This window comes from Triticum urartu, chromosome 1A, assembly GCF_056163025.1.
Source record: "Triticum urartu cultivar PI428250 chromosome 1A, HENAU_Tu73, whole genome shotgun sequence".
NCBI classification, from domain to species: domain Eukaryota; kingdom Viridiplantae; phylum Streptophyta; class Magnoliopsida; order Poales; family Poaceae; genus Triticum; species Triticum urartu.
In genome coordinates this window covers 119,044,500-119,066,390 of record NC_141873.1, presented here as the reverse complement: position 1 = coordinate 119,066,390, position 21,891 = coordinate 119,044,500, and the positions used below count along the sequence as shown (strand labels likewise).

General features: G+C 45.4%; 1 pseudogene; it reads left to right on the top strand.

Annotated features, from left to right (window-relative positions):
• The first annotated feature begins 6,629 nt into the window (after positions 1-6,629).
• LOC147990309 (uncharacterized) lies at positions 6,630-8,447 on the top strand (annotated as a pseudogene).
• The last annotated feature ends 13,444 nt before the right edge of the window (positions 8,448-21,891 follow it).

The window sequence follows — 21,891 nt, the reverse complement described above, 5'->3', positions numbered from 1 at the left end:
TATAAACCGGAGAGGCACATTTTTTATATACATAATTAACAAATTAGTGAGTTATTGCTCAAAATAAAAATGAGCACATTATTATTACATTGGTCCTTAAAATCTTCGCAAGCTTTTGTACGCAATCACAAGGATTTTCCTTGCCTATGAGTCAAAAACAACCAGGATTTTCCTTGTCAACTTCTGTTAAACATTTACTTTTATAAGTTAATAACACATGGGATGTTTTCATAATGTATATATAATTCTCTATAAAATATACGCTAATAGTAATAATATAAATATATATAATGTGGTTAAAAAATACATTGGGCTGCTGATCTTTAAGAAAAAGCCCATAGGCCGGTATGGACCTCAAAAAATAAGTTGAAACCACTGTCACCCGTATGTTGTGGGCTACACATGTTAAAATACAAAACCTAGGCCTAGCTGATACTTGTTCGCCCTCTGGAAAAAATGATACTAGATCCCCGAGCGAACTGGATTATAGAGGGAGCCGGCGGCACGACTGAAGAAGCACATCAGGAGAGATTTTTTTTCTTCAGTGGATAGCTCTCGATGGCATTTTTTACTTGCCTCTGCACCATACAACTTGTATTTTTAGCCTCCCAGTCCGTGGTGGACTAGCAGGCCATTTGCTGGGCGGGCCAACCTACAGAAACCAACACTCGATTTTTCATCAAGCCCCAAAAACAACGCAGTACTATGTTTGTTTTGAGGCCGAAAACGTTACGGCAAGGGTTGAGTGGGGGAGGGGGCAAGACAGAGCAAAAATATTAAAAAGACCTGATGCGTCGTTGCTACCCTAACAAAGCAGGTGCAATTCTTCTCGAGAAGAATTTGTGTCGTTGACACCCACACATCGCATACCCCACAGTAGGCATACTAACACTAACAAGTTCACACACAAGCACAACAGAAAAGGAAAAAATTCGTATCAAACTCAGGTTCACAGGACACATTCATATTCATAGCCAACATTCACTATCAACAACTCAAAGGATTCATATATACACAAGTTCAGCATGTCTATGGGTCCAAATGATTGATAGATCACACAACAATATTCATAGATAATTCACAAAAAGATTCAGATATACACATGTTCAGTATGTTTATGCATCCAAATGATTGAGATCACAGCCAATATGATCCATGGACGAACTTTAATTACCTAGGGTATAGACTGGTACATGGTGTTCAGTCGGGGGTACTTCTTGCTAAAATTAATGCTTATACGAGTAAACTTTCGAGTACAAAAGAGGCATCACAGACAATCTGAACTTTGCTTATAGGTTTATCCTAAAATAGTGGCCTCGTGCTGAGGAAGGTTTGAGCAACTTTGCCACTACTTTCATCCAACTAGTTTACTGGCTCATCTTGGTCCTGTAGCTCGCCAAAATTCTACATTGCAGACGAGAAAGGAGGCGGTTGAGAAAATGAACCACCCAAATTTTTTGTGCAGTTCAACTGAAATGGAGCATCCCTAGCGTGCAGACTGATTAAGTGCCAGATGAATATACGCGTCAACCAACTTGTCTGGAATCTTTAGACTCCATGCCATATAGTTCGCTACCATATGTGCAGATAACCCAAAGGCACAAGTTGGGAACAAAGACTGGACTGCGTTTTTCTGGGCTATGCGCCAAGCAATATTTTTTGGCGTTCACTCTCCTAATACTTGGAGTTTGACAATTGGTTGACGCTGGTTGATACTCAAATGAATATAGGCACTTCTTCTTGTCAACATCGATGCTTGTCTAAGTGAACTTTGGAGTACATAGCAGCAGCATAAGTACCTATCCATCTGATCTTTTTGTGCAGTTCTACTGAAATCACCCGATGTAATGATTTGCCTGCGAGTTCAGGCTCCAAGTTACTCCTTTATGAAATCGGCAAACAGTAGCACAATACCAAATTACCAATACATATGACAAGCACAATAATCAGGATAAAGACCAGTACCAACATGTGCGAGGTAGCATATCAATTACTATTTCCTTTGACTGGAAGCTGAGATAAGCCAAGCGACTGACAGCAAAGGAAGAATGCAAGCTGAGATTAGCGACTGACGAGAAAGGAAGGAAGCTGTTGAGGCAATGAAGCACCCAAAGTTTTTGTGCAGTTCCACCAAAATCGAGCATCCATGTTGGCACATATATTGAGAGAGTGAGATTACTGTAATAGTGGGACTAGTTGATGAAACATACACTAACAAATAGAAGCACCCTCATTATCTTAATCGGTAAAGTTAGCATTCCCTCCCTGCTCCACCACATGATTCACCTCATAGACAAACATACACACGTACATGATTTAGCATAGGGTGCTACTAAAGATTTGTTTAACTCCGGCAGGAAAATTAGGCAGCAACAAATTAGTGGTACTTAAGTACTCCTAATTAATTAAGTGAGACAGCAGAAGTGGAAGGGCTCCCTGGAGGATCGTCTCACATGTAAGGTAGTCATTGCCGGAGCCCTTGAATGGCCTCGACTGAGGCCCCTGGCTTCAGCAAGATCGCCTTGGCACTGTTTACTCTTCTTCTTCCTCCTCTTCATGCTCTGTTTCTCAGTCTCCTCACCAGTTGGTGAAACCAAGTACATGATTGGCCTTCTATTTCAGAATTGGTTTTGTCAGTGAGGGAGTACAAGTGTACTAGTAAAAAATAGCATTATTTTCTCATGGCAGTTGCAAAATAGAGATGAACACATGCATTAAATATCATTCTTACCTAAAGGAAGGTTATCGTGCCAATATGGATGATGAGGATTGGAACACAGATCTCCCTTTGTGTAGTTCCACCAAAATGAGCCAGCTGTTCCATTCTGACATTCCAGTTCAACAGCACAAAAGTCACTTCTTTTAAGAAGAGTTTTGTGCAGTGCACCAAAAGGTCACAACAGCAACCAGGTGAAATGGATATCCCTGTTTGCACAAAAAGCTACAGAGGAAACAGTCAGAGTCTCAAACAATTACATGCAAAAACATTTGGCTAAACTTTTCATGGCTTATAACAGTGGCATGGCTTCATTTTTACCAGGGGCATTAGAGTAAGAACAGCTAAATATTTGGTATAAGGGCATGGGACAGTGGGTGCACCAGCAGTCCAGCACCATGTACCTAAATAGGGGCATAAAGTGGTGATTCATAGTTTGTTGCCCCGAGAAACAAACATCCAAGAAACATATCTGGGTTGGTCCCATTTTTGTTCACTCTAGCCACCTACTCCTATGTGTGGATAACAAATCTAGTCTTGGTCATACCACTGTGTACATCGTTACCCATATATTTCCCTTTTCGACCAAGAGACCGCTTGGATGACAAGTCTGTACTACTTTCACCCCCTTTCCTTCCTGTTTGTACCAAGTCCGATGTACTACATACTAAATTCCCCCACCCCCACTTTATTTCTTGTTTGAACCAATTCGAATCCATGAAGTAGCTTTACCTCTAAAAATAGAAGAAAAAAATAGGTGACGTTGGACCGTCTGATCGAGAGGGGCTGAGAGGTAGAAAATGATGCACATGCAGTGACGTAGCGAGCTGGGGAAGTAGAGTTAAGGCGGTTTCGAAGGAAGATATACCTGAAGGTCGTCGGGATGTGGATAGGTGGGTGGCAGGAGGCCAGATCTGCCCACAGTAGGCCAACGACGAAGGGATCGGAGGACCTCTCGCGTCAGCGCTCGGCCAGAGATAACGGTGCGGCCGGTAGTGGGTCTCCTCCCTCGCTATTGACGATGGCCTAAACGCTACCCCTCCTCCCCTTCACCGGTGGAGGGGGATATGTCCGGATCTGTAACCAGCGGTGAGGATAGAATGACAGTGTTTTTTGAAGGGAGAAAGACAATGTTACCACCCCTATCTTGTTTAGATCTAGAGAGGATGAGAGTGTGTGAATAGAGCAACCCTAGCAAGCAAGCGCGGAGGCTCCGGCCTATATATACGTAGTGGGGTAGTTTCCTTTTTCACTCCATCAAAACAATCGTTTAAAATTGTGTACTACATGCCAGGTCGCCATTTTTTAGTTGTTGATTGTTTTTTGAGATAGCTACCCGCTTGTTCCAAGTGGTGTTACGGTGTGCCAGGTCACACTTTGTATCGTTCAAGTCTCGTAAAAGTCCCTCCATTAAATGAACAACCATCCCCTCGTAAAAATTGTGAACAAGCCCATGGCTAAAATTATTGGAAACGTGGGTTGCCCCAACATGCATTATTATTTATATTCTCTACACCCTCTGTTCCTAAATATAAGTCTTTTTTATTAGCCACACCTAAGACAAGAATTTTTTTATTAGCAGTGAACCCCACATGTCATAGACATAAAAAGTGTGGCAAGATTCCCTTAGGCAAGCCAAAGTGTGTCTAACAATTTGAGCAACTCAAGTTAGGCAAGTGTGGCAAATGTGCGAAAAGTAATGTGGCAACATAAGACAAACATAGTCACAATCCAAACAACCCTAATTTTTTGTGACATGCATGAAAATTTGGTTAGTTAAATTTATAGTCAAAATTTGGCAAGGTGCATCAAATCAACACATGCAAGTATCAAAAGGGAAGTCACGGCATGCATGCATGCGTTGTACTCCCTCCGTTTCCAAATATAAGTCTTTTTAGAGACTGCAACAAGTGACTACATACGAAGCAAAATATGTCTACATACATCCGTATGTAGTAGTCCATTTGAAATGTGTAAAAAGACTTATATAGAGTGCAGTGCTTTGATGTGTCGCGTCAACTCGTACAAGTTCGAGAAGTATGATTACTACAACGCCCTCTCCCTCGCGGACTGAGCTCCGGTACCTTAACCGCACCTACCTTTGGCTGCATGATAGGTGGGCCAATCACCTGTTGGGCCCACCTGTCATAGACGCAAAGGCAAGAGTAGTAAGTCAATGAAGCTGTGTCCCTCCCTCGCGCATGAGCGTGGTGGCTGGCAGGACTAGTAGGAGCTTTCGCTACATGCTTCTTGACGGCGGCGAACTTGCGGATGGAGTTGGCCATCATGTCGTCCATGCGAGAGGCGAAGCCGGCGTTGGCGAGGGTTACGACGCCAGCGGTCGCCAACACTGTATGTAAACGCTGCGCGGTGCGGGGCCACAGGCCGGTGCCTTGGATGATTTGGCACGGCCGACTGCCGGTCGCGACCATCGCCTCCATAGGTGCTTCTGGCTCCTGGTCACTTGGTCTTGGATTGGAGTGAGCAGTGTTGTGCAAAGACTAAGTAGTAGATGGATTGGAGTGGTGGGGCGCCTTTATATGAGAATCCAAACTCTGTTGCATTCACATCGTGCTGGCTCTATTCTGCTTCTCCAATTAATTCCCTCTACATGTAGAGTAATTTGAGGATGCATCATTGACCATTCAACGTCTCGGGAACCGCTAACCTGTCCCTCCTTGGCATTCAAGCACCTATGGAGGCGAGGCGACTACCGCTCGCGTCTATCATGGGTCAGGAGACGTTCCCGTCGACGACGAGGTGCCTATGGTGACTTTGTAAATTTCGAGATGATAGTACTAGTATACTCAATATTGTGCACCGCGACCAAGGCCGAGAGGAAAACGAGAGAACTACGTATTTATTTACGGTGTAGATTCACTCATTTTGCTCCATATGTACTCCGTCTCGCTGCAGTCTAGTCACTTGTTGAAATCTCTAGAAAGGAAAATACTCCTTTCTGGTTTACAGGGCTATACTAGCAAGTAGTACTACAATAGTGGGCTCACATTGCAATTTTGTCTCATGCAAGAGCCTGGCTATATGCGTGCTCCAAGGTTTGCAACTGCCACGTTTGGGTTGAACTTGGCTCTTCGTCTCTTTGATAAGACGGACAATGATGTTACTACTACTTCTTCTACAGTATCAAATCCACTTCTGCATGCCCGAATCCACTGTTGCATGTCCGTCCACTGCGAGCGGGAGGGATAAGCAAAAGCATGTCCTCGTCTGCGAGGCACCGCGCATGGGCGATGGAGAAGGCGTGTAGTAGTAGTAGTAGTAAAATCAAGCTTCTCCTTGTTGTATGAGTTGACGCGACACATCATAGCACTGGCCCCACATGGTTGCCTCTAAACTTGGCTGAAAGACCCGCAGTGTACAATACTCCATTTGCTGTAACCTCTAACATTTACCCCACCACAAATTAAAATATATATTCATGTCTTGACCAGATGAGCGTGCAAACTAGAATCACCAGGATGACAGGTAGGGCCAGAAGATTATTTTAAGCAAAAAATATAGCATGGAGCTGACCCCAACGACTTTAGGGCCTGTTTGGTTCCAATAAGTCACCTGACTTATAAGTCAGGTGACTTAAAAATAGTGACTTATAAGGCACGCCTGTCTGGTTGTCATCTGACTTATCAGTCACCTGACCAGACCTTCTCACCTTGTTTTTTATGTAAAGGTGATGGGACCCACGCAAAAGGGGGTGACTTATAAGTTGGGTCTGTTTGGCAAAATAAGTCACTTTTTTCACTTTTCGACTTATAAGTTGGTGCCTTATTTGGAACCAAACAGGCCCTTAAGCTTACAGGCACGATACACACTATCCTAGACTACTCTACACATGAAACTGCCACACGAGCGTCCGGGCTGTGCTTGGCTCTTTGCCTCCTCGGGAAGTCAAACAATGGCCCTGTTTGGATACTCTAACTCAGTTAGAGGTTATAGTTAGATTCTAACCCAGAATTAACCCTGAACTAACTCTAACCAAAAAGGTGTTTCAATAGCAGAGTTAGATGGAGCACGGATACGGCGAGGCGCCTTGACGGGCGGTGCGAGAGGGAGGGAGGGAGAGGACAAGAAGCTTCGAGGAAGTTGGGAGGGATCTGCCTCGGGAAGAGCGAGAGAAAAAGGTGTTTTTAGTGGTCCTAAGAAGAACTAACCCAAATAAGAACCTCTTGGGTGGGTCAGATTTTTTGGATGAGTTAGATGCATTTAACCCAAACTAACCCTCCTGTTTGGATATTTTTGGGTTAGTTGAGTCCAAACTAACCCAAACTAACTCTAACCCATGGATTCAAACAGGGCCAATGATGGAGTACTACTGTAGTGGAGGAGTACTACAATATGCTTCTAGCCATGTGACACTGATTGAATTGCTGCATGTCCACCGCGTACGGGAGGGAGAGCGTGTAGTAAACAAAAGCTTCTCCTAGTCCTGCCAGCCACCACGCTCATGGGCGTGGGAGGGACGCAGCTTCATTGACTTATTGCTCCTGCCTTTGCGTCCATGACAGGTGGGCCCAACAGGTCAGTGGCCCACCTGTCATGCAGCCAAAGACAGCTGCGGTTAAGGCGAGAGGGCGTTGTAGTAATCAAACTTATCAGTCTTGTACGAGTTGACGCAACACATCAAAGCACCGCACTCGATATATTTCAATAATTTGCATTTACCGTTGCATTAATTACAATGCATGCATGCATGCCGTGACTCTCCTTTTGATACTTGCATGTGTTGATTTAATGCACCTTGAAGTAGTATGAATATGTGACGGTAAAGCTTTGTAATGCCCTGACCCTAATAAAGAGAGAGATGGTTGTGCACGAGGAGGGCGAGATCATCGAGACGGAACATGACCCGGCGATGCAGCTCTCTATGGTCTCGATGGACCTCACCTTGCTCCACTGCCCCTTATGCCTCCGCCCCTTGAAGCCTCCAGTGTATGAGGTTCGAATACACCTCGTCCATTTGGCTGATCGAGCAAGGTGCAGGTTTCTTGATTGATGTGTTGTTCGATTGATTTGTGCAGTGCAAGGGAGGGCACCTGGCTTGCGCGGACTGCCGTGTCGAGCGCCCCGGGAACCAGCGGCAGTGCCAGAAGTGCGAGTGCGGCGGTGGCTTTGACATGCGGAACACAGCGGTGGACGCCGTCCTCTCCTCGGTGAGGGTGGAGTTCCCGCACGAAGGCTGTGGGCTCTACGTCACTTACCACAAGCTTGTAGATCACCAGAGCGTGTGTCCGCTTGCGCCCTGCAAATGCCCCGTGCCCGTCTGTGGCTATGAAGGCCCGCTGTCGGTGCTCTCCCACCACATCAGCACCGTGCATCCCATGCCCGTGCACAGGATCCAGTATGGCAAGGTGCTCTAGCTGCAAGTGCCACTGTCGGAGCCACGGCTCTTGCTGTTCGCGGAGGAGGATCGCCGCACATTTTTCTTTGTCGGTAGCATGCTCAACATCAGCGTGCCTATCACCGTGTCAGTCGTCTGCATCAGAGCAGGGGCGTCCCCACTGCCGCACTATGTGGCCAAGCTGTGGGCGAACGGCCCGCCGGGGGAGCCCAAAGGCAGGACCGACGCCGTCAAGGTGGAAATGGAGGTGATAAGCAGCAGGGATCCCGGTGACGTCGTCGTGCAGGAGCTGAGCTTCTTCACCGTTCCGCCCAAGCTGCTGGCCGGGGCTAAGTTGGTGGCCCTCACATTCAGATTGACAAGCTCACGTCCTGAATGATTCTACAGTGCCTTATGTTTATCTTAGTAATATGCTAATATAGGGGTTAACTCGGTCTACTTTAGCTTAAGAGATGGTGGGTTTTGGTGGCGATGCAGCAATTACCTCGACATCAGATTAGCAGGGAAAGTAATTTCGAACAGTCGACTGGATATTTTGTGTCTGTTGGATATAAAGATCCTTTGGGTAAGAAGTAACAACTTATATGCTTTTTTCGAAATGGAACAAAATTTTTGTTGAAATGCACTAAATTTTTTTAAACAGACGTGGGGTTGTAGCTAGAAGGGCGGTTGGGACGCGGCATTGGCCCATACCGCGGTGACCCCCGATTGGGACGCACCGACTGTGGATTTTCTCCCTCGCCGTTGTCGACCGCGTCTACACACAACATTGTTCCCTTCCCCCAGCTGTTGGATCAAGCCGGATATGTGACCAGCGGTGTGGCCACCGTCGTTCTATGCTTGTGAAGAGAGCAACCCAAGCAAGCAGGCTTGTAGCTTAGGCTCCTGCTAGTGTATATATAGTGGTTTTCTTTTTCTCTCCATATCAACCATTTTACATTGCGTACGTGTCATCGAAGAGTGAAATGATGGTTGCTTCTTCTGACTAACTTACTGTGTGATTTGACTGCTCCTTTAGTGGCCCCTACACATACTCCCCCTACGTGTATGCAACAGTCACACGTACACATGGACGCAAAAACGCGCGCGACGCCCTAATGCATGCATGTCCGAGCACACGACGGAACACACACGGTCACACTCAAGTGCTCAACCTACACATGCATGCACACACATACTCAGCCAGGGTGAGCTAGTGACCGTATAAACACCGGAAAATGTATATATTAAGCGCAATGAGCGTATTATGAAGTCCAGTGGCCGTATTTTTACAAATATACAGTGACAGACAGTGTATTTATCTTGTTTCAAATTAAGCCATATTAACCGGAGAGGAGGCAGTATGGACTAGCATTACTTTGTTGTGTCCCGTCAACTTGCTGAATGAGGAGAAGCTTGCAGGATGGGAGAAGCTTGCGCGCGGTGGCTCGTAGGACTTGGAGAAACTTTTGACTAATGCAAGTTGTCCTTCGCTCATGCGGTGGACGTGCAACAGTTAATTCGGTGTCAGATTGCTAGAAGCATACACTATACTAGTACTATTATTGTTGCACTTCCCGAAGAGGGGAACAACCAAGCGCAAAGTTTACTAGTACTACTACTATAGTCTATAGAGGTACTATACTAGTACTAGGAACCGGATGGAGGAGCGTCTGCACTCTTATTATATTTTTAAAATGTGATAAAGCAATCTTCAACACATTTGGTTCTCTTCGAGGGTTCTCACATGTGATAATGGAAGTTGATTGCATGGAACACTCACCACAAATCTCGCTTAATTCTGGCTCATATCCTGTTACAAATAGGAGCACTCGGTAATATTTCCTCTCTTTTTTTGTTATCCAACATGTAAACAGGTCAGCAAACCTTGCGGCGCATCTTTGTGCGAACCGTGCTTGTTGCACTTTGAATGTGGCCGAGAGCTGGCTTGATGAAACACCTCGCTTCCTACTTCTTTTTTGCAGGGTACCTTGCTTCCTAGTGACCAGTGTCTTGGATGATCGTCCTAAGAATGCTTATATATGAATAAAGCTCTCTCATTTACCCGGAAAAAAGATTAAGCCATATTAACCGAAAAGGAGGGAGTCTGGACTAGCACTACTTGTTGGTGTGTCCCATCAACTTGCAGAACGAGGAGAAGCTTGCCGGACAAGGTGAAGCTCGCTTACGCCTTTTGACTAATGCAACGTACCCTCGCCCAGGCGGTGGACATGCATCAGTTCATTTGGTTTCAGATTGCCAGAGGCATACACTGTAGTACCAAACATGCGGAGTACCATCATTGTTCGACTTCACGAAGAGGCGAAGAGCCAAGCGCAAGGTTTAGTAGTACGAGTAGTACTACTACTAGAACCGCATGGTGGAGCCTCTGTACTCTTATTTTTCTTAATCTTTGATAAAGTACACATTTATTCCGGAGAAGGGCGGAAAACGGCATCCCAACATGTAATAATGATATCGATCAACCATGCTCGAATATATCTTGGCCTCCGTGCGAGCTCGTCTGTGTGTTCTCGCTCCTCGTCTCTCTCAAGGAACAAAGGGTTGGCCATTTTGCCGTCAATTAAGATCGGTTTGCTCACACTCGGGTCCCACATGTCAATGATATGCCAAGAGGAGGTGCGTTGACCGGCTGACCATACGCGTACTTGGTTTTGCACCTTCATACTACTCCTCCCTCCGTCATGGTTTACAAGGCGCGCTTCATTATGATACATTTCTCTCAATGCATTTCCACCACCAGAGAGACTTTAGACGCGTTTGGTTTAATGCTCAATTAATTAGGGCGTGGTAATCGCAATTTTCTCTCGATGTAGTACTATGGAGTGGAGTAAGTGCATGCATGTGTCTACCCGGGGTGGAAGCACCGCATGGATGTGTGTACACATTATTTCCTCTAGTAATATATGTCGTGCTATAACTACCAATGCTATTTTTCAGGCCGATCGCTAGTCGCCTTGGTCCCAGAGATTTTCTCTTTTTCTGAAGCGTGCTCTATAAACAGTGACGGATAGAGTAGTATGAGCGGATTCAAAGAAGAGTGTATTGATGGTTGCTTCTTCTGAGCAACTTACAGTGGGAAAGGTGGGGCTTATGATTTGACTGCTCATTACTCACTATTAATGCAGCGCAACGACCAGTCTGAGTCTCCCATGCAGCTGTGCACTACCCGCTTGGTTCTTAAATATACTCCGGAGTATTTTTCTTTCTAGAGATTTCAACGAGTGACTACTCAAATATTTGTCTTTTTAGAGATTCAAATGGACTATTACATAAGAATGTATATAGACAGATTTTAGAGTGTAGATTCACTCATTTTGCTCTGTATGTAGTCACTTGTTGAAATCTCTAGAAAGACAAATATTTAGGAACAGAGGGAGTACACATACGAAGCAAAATGAGTGAATCTACACTCTAAAATATGCCCATTTGAAATTTGTAAAAAGATAAATATTGTGGATGACAGTTGCGACGACAAAAAAGAAGCATATTCCTTGTCCTAAGGGAAAATAACAACACGGTTGTGTTTGTCTAAAACGGTGTGAGGACGAGATTGCAATATGGAAAGTACGCCGGATGAGCTACGTTTTGTGCAAAGAACTATGGAAGATGCATATGTAGTGACGTGGGAAGACGGGCAGTGGAGCAAGGCCGGAGGGGATACCTAGAGGTCATCGGGATGTAACTAGGCGAGTGGCGGCCGTCAAAATCTGCCCATACTGCGACAGCGAGCAGGTGGCATAGGCCCTACCGCACCGGAGCTTGGTCAGAGAGAACGGCGTGTATCGCAGATCGGGACGTGCTGCTTCAGCGCCGTCGAATGGAGATATGATGCACGTCCTCCCTTTCCGACGCCGAACGGGATGCGGCCGGATCAGTGACCAACGGTGTGAGAGAGAGAGAGAGAGAGAGAGGCCACCGCAGCCTTGTGTGAGATACTCTGAAGAGAGACAAACCAGACAGGGAGGCTCCATTATATATAGTGGAGCGGACTACCTTTTTCTCCATAAAAATCGTTTTATATTCTGTGTACGTGCCATTGAGCGATATAACTTTATTTAAAAATAACACGCCAACACATCAAGTCGAACTTTGTTTCGTGCACGCGTGGTACACGACCTCCGCAGGTAAACAACCGCTACACGCATTCAAATTAGCACGTGGGCTGCCATTTCGTACAGAAATGAGCTCCACCGTGTACCCGCGCGGGTGTGGCTGGGCACGAAGCGTGAGTACGTGTGCACGGTGCACCTATTCTCTTCTTGTATACGTACACCACCTACGTGGGGTTGTGTGAGAGAGATACAAACGTAGAGAGATATAGTGTCTGGGTTTGTGAGAGTTTTTTCTAGGGGAGGGGGGTCAATCAAAAAATGTAACATATGCAATGTGTGTGAAATAGAGTCCTGAATATATCATATATATATAGGGGGCGATCCATGAGAAGAGAGTGGAGGTATCATCGACTTGAGGTGTCCATAGAATCAAAGAGAGGGATGATGTGTGTGTGTGTATGCGCGCGCGGTCGATAAAGAGTGCCATCGAATTTGTGTGTGCCCACGTCAAAGATATAGAGTGGCTGGCCTACTAGAACGAGGGAGGGGACAGGTGCGGTTTGTCTCTGTGGCATGGATACCTACCTACAGCGCTCGAGTATCGGTGTGTGGTTGGGGGAGGGAGGCCTAATTAACTATAGAGGTACAATGGCTGGTATATGTGTGGAGGAGGAGAGAGGCCTACCTCATGTATTAAGGGAGATCGATCTACCTCATGTATTAAGGGAGATCGATCGGCATCCATGCATATGTGTAGGAGAGGAATAAGGTTGGGAGAGAGACCGAGCTAGAATGTTGGAGGGGGTGGTAGTAGAGTTGCTTCTAACAAATGGTGGGATAGGCTTGCTAGAAATCCGTAGAGCACGCCTGCAATATCAATAAGAGAGGGGATGGCTGCCTGTCTGTGCACGTGTGTGTGAGAGACGGGTCAGGAGGGATGCACGAATGATGAGGGGGGAAAGATATGGTTGTGGTAAGCAGACATAACTACATAGGAAGATCAATCGTCCTTTGTCAGAGAAAGGAGAGACATAACTTGTGAGGTATGTCGATCGATGGGGGGGAATAGTTACAGTCGACCTAGGTATATGTTGGGAGATCGATCGGTAAACATGCATGTATGTGTTAGAAGCAAATGAGGCACGGGGAGAAGGATAGAGAGAGAGAGGGATGCATCTAGGAGGTGGTGCGAGAGTCATAGTATATCGAGGGGGAAGGAGTGTGTGAGTATGAGATCGATGAAAAGAGTGGTGGGAGTGAGGCATGGACGGTGATAAGAGAAGAGGGGAAGCTTGTGTTTGTGCTAGGGGGGGACGATCGATGTGTGCCGTAAAGAAGGAGCTGGGGGGGCTACACACACTATGGGTGAATGACCTAAAGTGAAAAGACGAATTTGCGTGATGGAGCTAGAGAATGCTGAGGGAGGGTGAGAGGGATGTGGGCGTCTGCATGCACGAGAGAAAGTTAGCGCTAGCTAGCTACAAAGATAAGAGGATTGTGTGGGTGTAAAAGACGAATAGAGATCATACTTCATTATAAAAAGCGAATTTGGATATTTGAAGAATTTATCATAGTGTTTTAAAATGACGCATGTGTGAATATATATAACGGTGATACACATGGTGTGGTTATGAACATGTTATACTACATATAATATATTTTATCTCTACTCTTATAAAAAACGGAGTTGTTGATGATGGTGCCATCCTACAATATAGGCTGTCCGATTTATATCTGATGGATAGGAAGGAAACTATGGCAATTTTGAAAAAAGATACCCACACGCCTCTCCATATTTGCAAATTAGGCCTCCCCTTGATCATGTTGATGTTCTATGGAACGCATGGGCATCTTGCTAGTACTACGTATAACATATATAACATTGATCATAATTTGGGCTAATGTGTGGCTTTTGCAGCTCAGGTCTAAATACTTGTCATAATGTAGGGGGCGGGGTACTATACTATGTGTGATAAACACGGTGTACATGTATGGAACATGGTTTAGAATATGATTATATAGTTAGTACATCAAATGTACTATTACTTGGAATCAACATCAAGTGTATTCAAAAAATAGAATTCGAGTTCATGTAGTACACATAGTTCATATCTATCTCTATAGTAATCATGTGGTGTGTTATTAAGGTAATACATGAATGATGGTTGAAGTTGGCAACAATCATGATTGTAGATTCTTATTGAAATAGAGAAACGAATTCAAATTCAGTTCGAATTGCAGCAGTAGTATAGACATTTGGAATGCACTAAAATGTTGGTATGAGTAGGTTACATGCATTATACAGCAATCGAAAAAATTTAATTGGACATAACATGGATTCATACTACCGAATAGCATTTAATTGCACTAAATTGTTGCTATGAGTAGCTTTAAGTAGCATATTTATAGTAAAACGGGGCAAGACTCTCTCTTTGTGTGGTGTGAATAGTTTTATTTTTTCATTTTCTTTTTGGCTGAGGGAAGTGCGAATTGATTTGGTACGTACAAGTAAAATATTACACGTTAGGCTTGTCCCTAAAATTCAACCCGCGCCTTGTTATATCCCAAAAATTTAGATATCGTGCTCCCAAAATTGGCGCCTTCACAACCCGCGCCTTGCTATCCCGAAATTACAACGCGCGCGAAAACTCCCTCCAGCTGCCAAATCCCGACACGGGAAATCCCCCTTCTAACCCCGAGCCAAAAAGGCCGCTAGTTCAAATCGGTGGGGGGTACTTTTGTAACACACCCTACATTTTGGACAAGCGTGTCCCTAAGTCATGGTTCACCCCCTCCCATCGCCTCCTTTTCGCCATTCAAAATCCCAGGCCGCCATAACCTCTCCGCTCCAGCCGCGAAACCCCACCCTCCTCCGTCCGCCACCTCACCGCTGCCCAGCCGGAGCCTCTTCCCTAATGACATCGTCCACCGCAACAGCTCGACGTCCCTCGTCCACCTCCCCGAATGAGGATCCGTCGTCCATCTCATCGTCTCGCCGGCTCAGCCGCCCCGTCCTCCACCTCCAAGGAGCTGCTCCGACGATCGCCTCGTCTATCGCGGCTGCTCCATCCCCACAGCGCCGCCTTAACCTGCTCCACCGGAACCGCAGCATCCTCACCGACTCCTCGGACGAAGCCGAGGCGTACTCGGCGCCACCAAAGAGGTTGTACACTCATCGCATCGCACCTTCTCCTTATCTCGACCTCCCGGCGCCGATGGTGCTCCATCCCGCACCCCCATGGAGCGGCAACCTTCAAGCCGGCGCCGCGGGCAGCATCTCCACAATGGCTCTCCCCCAGTGCGAGGCCCCTTCGGCGGCGGCGTCCATACCGGCCGGATTTGCTGCTGCTTCGGCTCTCGCTCGATCGCTCGCTCGCCCAGCTGCTGCTGCTGCTCTGGCTCTCGCTCGTGCTGCTCCTGCTACTCCGGCTCTCGATCGATTGCCCAGCTCCTGCTGCTCTGGCTCTCGCTCGCTCGCTCGCGCTGCTGCTGCTACTCTCCCCCTCGCTCGTGTTGTTGCTCTGCTCCGATTTAGCTACACTTCAGTCGACTGAATCGACTTTTGGTTCAGTCGATTTTCAGGGGGGGGGGGGCTTGCCGGAGTTAAGGAAGAACCACCCGCAGCGGGGACGGGGACTCGTCGGAGAGGTACCCCACTATCTATCTTAGGGTTCAGGGTAGGGGAGGGGGGCCTATAGGGCTGGCCGGGGTGGCGGCGGACCGATGGTGGGGAGTTGTTTCGGGGCGGCGAGGCGGCGCTGGGTCCGGTGGTTCGGCCGGTGGTGGCTGGCGGCTCAGGGGGGGTGCAGGTTGAAGATGAACTGCAGGCCCTCCCTAAACTACATGTCAAGTGCCTCTCTGCTACCATTGTGTTCAGTTTCGACAGTAACATTCAGATTCCACAGTAAATATCAGTTCCAACGGTTAAGTTCAGAGTCAACAGTTTTTACCTCATCTGTTGTAGTCAGGTGGTTTTTGGTGATGTAAATTTTACATCTATTTTACATCATCTATTGGAGATGCTATTAGAATCCCACTTGAGATTGACGATGGCTGTCTTGTGCTGCTTCAGCCTTGATGTCTTACGGCTCACTAGGCAGCTCCAACGATAGAACGATCCATCACAACAGAGTAGTGCCCTGGACGCCGTCCACAGATTCCTCAGATCTTCCTCCACACCTCCGACAGCCACCTCTGCCTCAACTGCTTCACCAACCAACCCAATGATGTTGAGGTCGACATGGCCACGGCAAGGAGGTTGTACACTTGTTGCATCACTTATTACTATACATTCATGTCGATCCATTAGGGCTATTTTGGTTCAACGGAAAAATATAGCAATAAGGAAGTTTCCAATGGCACTCTACTATTCAATTATTCAGGCATTTTTTTGAAATGAATGAAGCAAAACATCCACCTGGACCTACTTTTCAAAATCCTATGCATGAAAACAAGACCAAGTGCATTACTGGCAGAATAACATTCTAACTGTACACACTTTCATATGGTTTCACTTCATTTTGGCCATGTTTCTTTCCATTCCTCTGCTCTTCCAATTCCTGTAAACCAAACACCCAAGTTGACAGAAATCCTGTGTTTACAAATGCTCTGTTTACCATGTGCATTCTTGTCCTATTCCGGTGTTTTTCCTATCCCTGCGTTTTTAGAATCATGCAAGCCAAATGAGCCCTTACAGAATTACTTCAGTTACAGGTAGGTGTTGAAGGGAACTTTGTGTGGTTTGTCCTGCTCCTGCCATGACGTCGTTCACCTCACCTGAGGTGCTCCATCGACAGAAAAATCCACCAAACCAGACATCACGACTCCTCACTGTCTTTCGCCGCCTCAGATCTCCTTCCCTGCCGCCAGCACCCACCGCAATGGCATCACCATCATCGACTCAGCAGATGAACCTGAGGAGTACACGGGTCCACAAGAGAGGTCGCACTCTTTTGATTCTGCTTATGTTATGCATTGCTTAAAATTACCTACTACTTTATCGTCCTGTTCACCTCTTGGACTCCAAGTCAGGTCCAAATTAATGTTCAAACTTGAGTTCTAAATTAGTTGTGGGGCACATATCGAGGAAGCAATGAATAGTATCTTTGTCTAATATCTGGTTCACCTAGGGTATGCCTATGTTGTTCATCTTGGGTGGGAAACAAATAGTAAAGCAATCATCATCTGTCTTTTTATTAAATTAAAGCGATCATCAGCCTGCTATCATTATTTTTGGATCCATCCACTGGTTGTTACCATCACTCTAAATTTCTGCATGCTCTCCTTACATAATCTCACCATATTTTTTTCGTATGCATGTCAGATATTGTACACATTCATGCTGAACATGTAGAGAAAAAGAGAAGAGTTTTGCACGGCAATACAATGTCATGCAGACACCGCTCCATGGTGGGTTCAATGGAAAACCCTCCCCACCCTCTCCAGATTATAATCTAGAGGAAGATATCTGTTCTGAGGTGGATTCAGACGCCGCTGACCACTCCTATTTACCCCCCAAGGTGTTTGCTCTACCTTGGCATGATGATGTTAGTCATATCATGCATATGTTGCCTTGCAGTGCCTACTTTTGACATCATATATGTCATCTGCTTAGTTTAGACATGTTCTGTAATGCCACATGTTTAGTTTCTATGTCATATATGGGAATTGTGTAGTCTCATGTCTTTTAGCCAGCCATAATATACGTGAAATGTGCAATGCCATCATGTTTAACCAGGCATCATATATTTGAATGATATCTTGCCCATCCTTTTCTTCATTACATTTCCATTTGTCGATAATGTTTGTACATTAAACTACTCTTCCTGTGAATCAGACATTTGGGTGGGAGATTGAAAAATCTAGAGTGAAAACAAGGCATTCAGAGTAGACAGTGCTACCTGTCGAAGCAGATCTCTTGTTGGGTCCCGATAGCTCCTCAGAGATGGATTCAGAGATAGATGACCAGTCCTATTCCCCCACCGAGGTGTATGCTCTAACTTGGCATGATTATACTGCTCATATCATGCATATGGTGTCTTGCATTCCATAGATTAGACATCATATACACAATATTCAACACCATGTTCTTAGTTCAGACATCATATCTAATGCCCTCTGTTTAGCATATAAATCACATGTGTGAATTAAATGATGCGATCCTGATTACTTAGATAACATGTAGGGGAATTATGTCATGCGATCCTGTTTAGTTATTCATCATATCTTTGAATTATGTTATGCTATGCTATCCAGTTTAGATAGACATCATATATGTGAAATTATGTCATGCTATCCGTTTTAGATAAACAATATACATGTCAACTATTTCATGACCTCTTTTTTCCACACTATCTATTGCATCTGTCTCTCATACAATTTCTGTACATTAAACTATGTTTCCTGTTTATCAGCCATTTGAATTGGAGCGGGTGATGTCAACATCTAGCGGACTAAAAACACGGTCTTCAAATAAAACAGTGCTACTTCTTGGTGGAGATAGCACCCCGGTTGTACATGCACGAGAACCAGCCCTACCACACATAACCCGAACTCTCACAGATTGTACCCCTACTGCGATGGACAGAGAACCAGCATCACCCAATCTAACCCCCATCCCAGCAGATAGTAACCCAGTTTCTGTTGACACAGCACCATCTCCACCGCAGAGCTCCCAAACAAGAGCAGTTAGTAAGGCAGCTCCAGTGCCCAAAGGGCGAGTACTACCACGGTGAACCCCAACTCCACCAGTTAGTACGCCTATTCCTGTGGAGGAAGCACAACCAGCTAGTCGTAGTTTAGCATCTATCACATTTGATGTTGTTAACTCGTATGTGCGTATCTTCTCATCTTGGAAATATTATACTGAAGATGAAGGAAAATGCCAATTGCAGGTGTTTGTCCAGGAGTTATGTGTAAGTAATCTTATTCATGGCAATTACTTTGCTTTGTCCCATACATCCTACCTCCATGATGGTTATAATACAACAAATTTTCCCATTTTTCTCTATAGAGAAGGACCGATTTGGAAACTCGGGACGAGGTAACCTGTGCTAATACCTCTGCTATCTTCAAGAATGCTTGGTGGCAGTATCAGAATTACCTGAAGAAAACGTACTTCACCGGCAAAGAAACTCATCAAACTCCCTTACGTTCTCCTGAGACACATTTACTGGACGATGACTGGGAACGCCTTGTTCTATACTGGTCCCGAACCAAGAATGTGGTAAGGTCTATGAGCTCATTTTCTATTTTGAAGTACTATATTCTTGCGTCTTACTGTACTCTGTTCTTGTAGAACAAGTGCCTAAACCTGAAGAACAACTGTTATAATTTAAGATTCCATTGCTATCATAGTTCAAAAAAGCTTTAGGCATTAATTGTGCGTTTTGCCACCGCCTTGCGCTTTACTGACCAAAGCGCATGTTTATGCGCAGTTATGCACAGATTAAGCGTAGTTATGCGCAATGCGTTTCGCCAACACCTAGAGCCTAGGCACGCTTAAGCGCTCGCTTAGGCGTGCTTTTTTAACTATGATTGCTATCGTGCATACTGCTTTGCTCTTGTATCACTATATTTACCCATACAAACTTATTTTTAAATTGAAGGATCCAATCGAAACTGTAATGGCACAGCAGGTATGTTCACGCATGTTTCTTTAACATGCTTGCTCTTATGAATAGCTCTGTTTGATTTCAATTTCAATTGTGTATACAGTTGACTTCTCATATCATGCACATTACTAGTATCACAACAGAGCCAATAGTGTTGTTGTACATGTAGACCCGTGGTACCCATCTGAAATCTTGTTGTGCCGTGTAGTTTCCCACGCTTTGTATTCTTTCACTTCTGCTTTGTCTTGAACTGATATGATTTGAACCGTGTCTCTATTTTGATTTGGCAAGACAATGCAGTGACCATAGGACATAGATATATGTTTGTTTGATGCTATTATTATGTACTAGTACTTGGCAATTGAAGACTTGGTAGTTTAATCCTGTCCACCTTACTAATGAACTGGTTCACCGAAATGAGTTTCATATACTAGTACATGCTAAACTGTTATGTGTCTGCTTGTTTCTTCTTTTAGAATGCTGATAGAATATTGGGGAAGAGTGCCTTATTAAGCAATGGTAAAGGAAGTAATGCAGATAAGGTACAGGATAGTGACACATCCTTGTTGGTCTCCAACAAAGCTGATAAAACAGCTAAGGAAGATTATCTCGAAGACAGTGAGACAACCCCAAAGTCCTATCTTGGTTTAGTGTTGGAGTTACTGGCCACTACTGCTTGCACAAGCTATTCAAACTCACTGTCTGAATCAGTTCGGTTTCTTGAGTCTCAACTACAAGCTGAAAGACATCGATCACCTGTGCTGCAACAAGAAGCAGAAGGACTACGGAAGTCCCTGGAGCATTCAGATGCATACTTTCTGGTGCAACAGCAAGCGTTGGAGGATTTTAGCGCCAAACAGGACAAAGCTAATAAGCTTGCTAAGCTTATTGCCAGCATGGTGGATACCACGTTTCTTGAGCTCTTCTGAAGTCGTTTCAGTTATGCTCTTGTTTTGCTGCCGCGTTCATTTGCACTGGTGGCCAATTTTGACGGCCAGTGTATGTAATATGCTGCTTTGTTCCCTATATTTGCACTGGTGGCGAACTTTGATGCCCAGTGGATGTAATATGTGTAATAGCGGTAATAGGCTAGCGTTAATTGCTTGCTTATTTATTTCCTTATTGTCTTGTTTAGTTGTTTGCTTGTAGTCACTGCAGTTCTTTTTCTGTGTTTTTTTAGTGGCCACAATAACCTATCTTTGGAAACTAGGCCAGAATAATCATGGCAACACACGGACTGTTGTAACCATGGGCCTCCTATGGGCCGTATGATCCATGGGACTTCTACAGGCCATAGGATCCATTGGCCTTCTATACGGGCCGTAGGATCCATGGGCCTTCCACGAGCCGTACGATTCATGGGCCTTTTACGGGCCATAGGATCCATGGGCCTTCTACGGGGCGTATCATCATTTCGCCAATCATGAGCCGTACTATTCATGGACAATAACGGGTCGTTAATAGGCCGTATTTGATAACTCTATGAAAACAGCCCAACGGGTTTTTTACATGAAAATGGCCCAACGTATTATCTGGCCACAAACGTGCCGACTGTAACCACAGGCTGAATTTGGCCCACAAGCAGAAAATGACAGTAACGGGCCGTAAGTAAACAAATGTGGAAATGAGCCCAAGAATAAATGGGCCCCGAGAAGGCCGAAAGATAACATGGGCTGGAAACGGCCCAACGGAATAATGGGCCGTTAATGGGTATAAAGTGATACACTGTTCATTACGGCCCAGTTTCACCATGTGACGTTAATGGGTATAAAGTGATACACTGTTCATTACGGGCCAGTTTTACCATGGGTCGTTAATGGGCCGAGAGTAATAAGGGCCTCATATGGGCCGAAAGACGTCATGGGCCATACATGGGCCGGAAGTTAAAACGGGCTGGAATTATATTGGACGGCCCAGATGACGCTACTGGGCCTAATTCGAATAGGCCGTAAACGGGCCCTGGGTTAGCGGGCTATAAATGGGCTATATGCGAACATGCCATTCATAGGCTTGCCGTGGACTGGCCCGCCACCTTTTGATCAAGTCAAACGAGCCGGCCTTTTCACAGGAATGGGCCTCTGTTGGGCCGTGCCATGTGTCGACGTATCATAGACGCTTTGGGTCCAATGAGTGGATGACATCTGTCTCAAC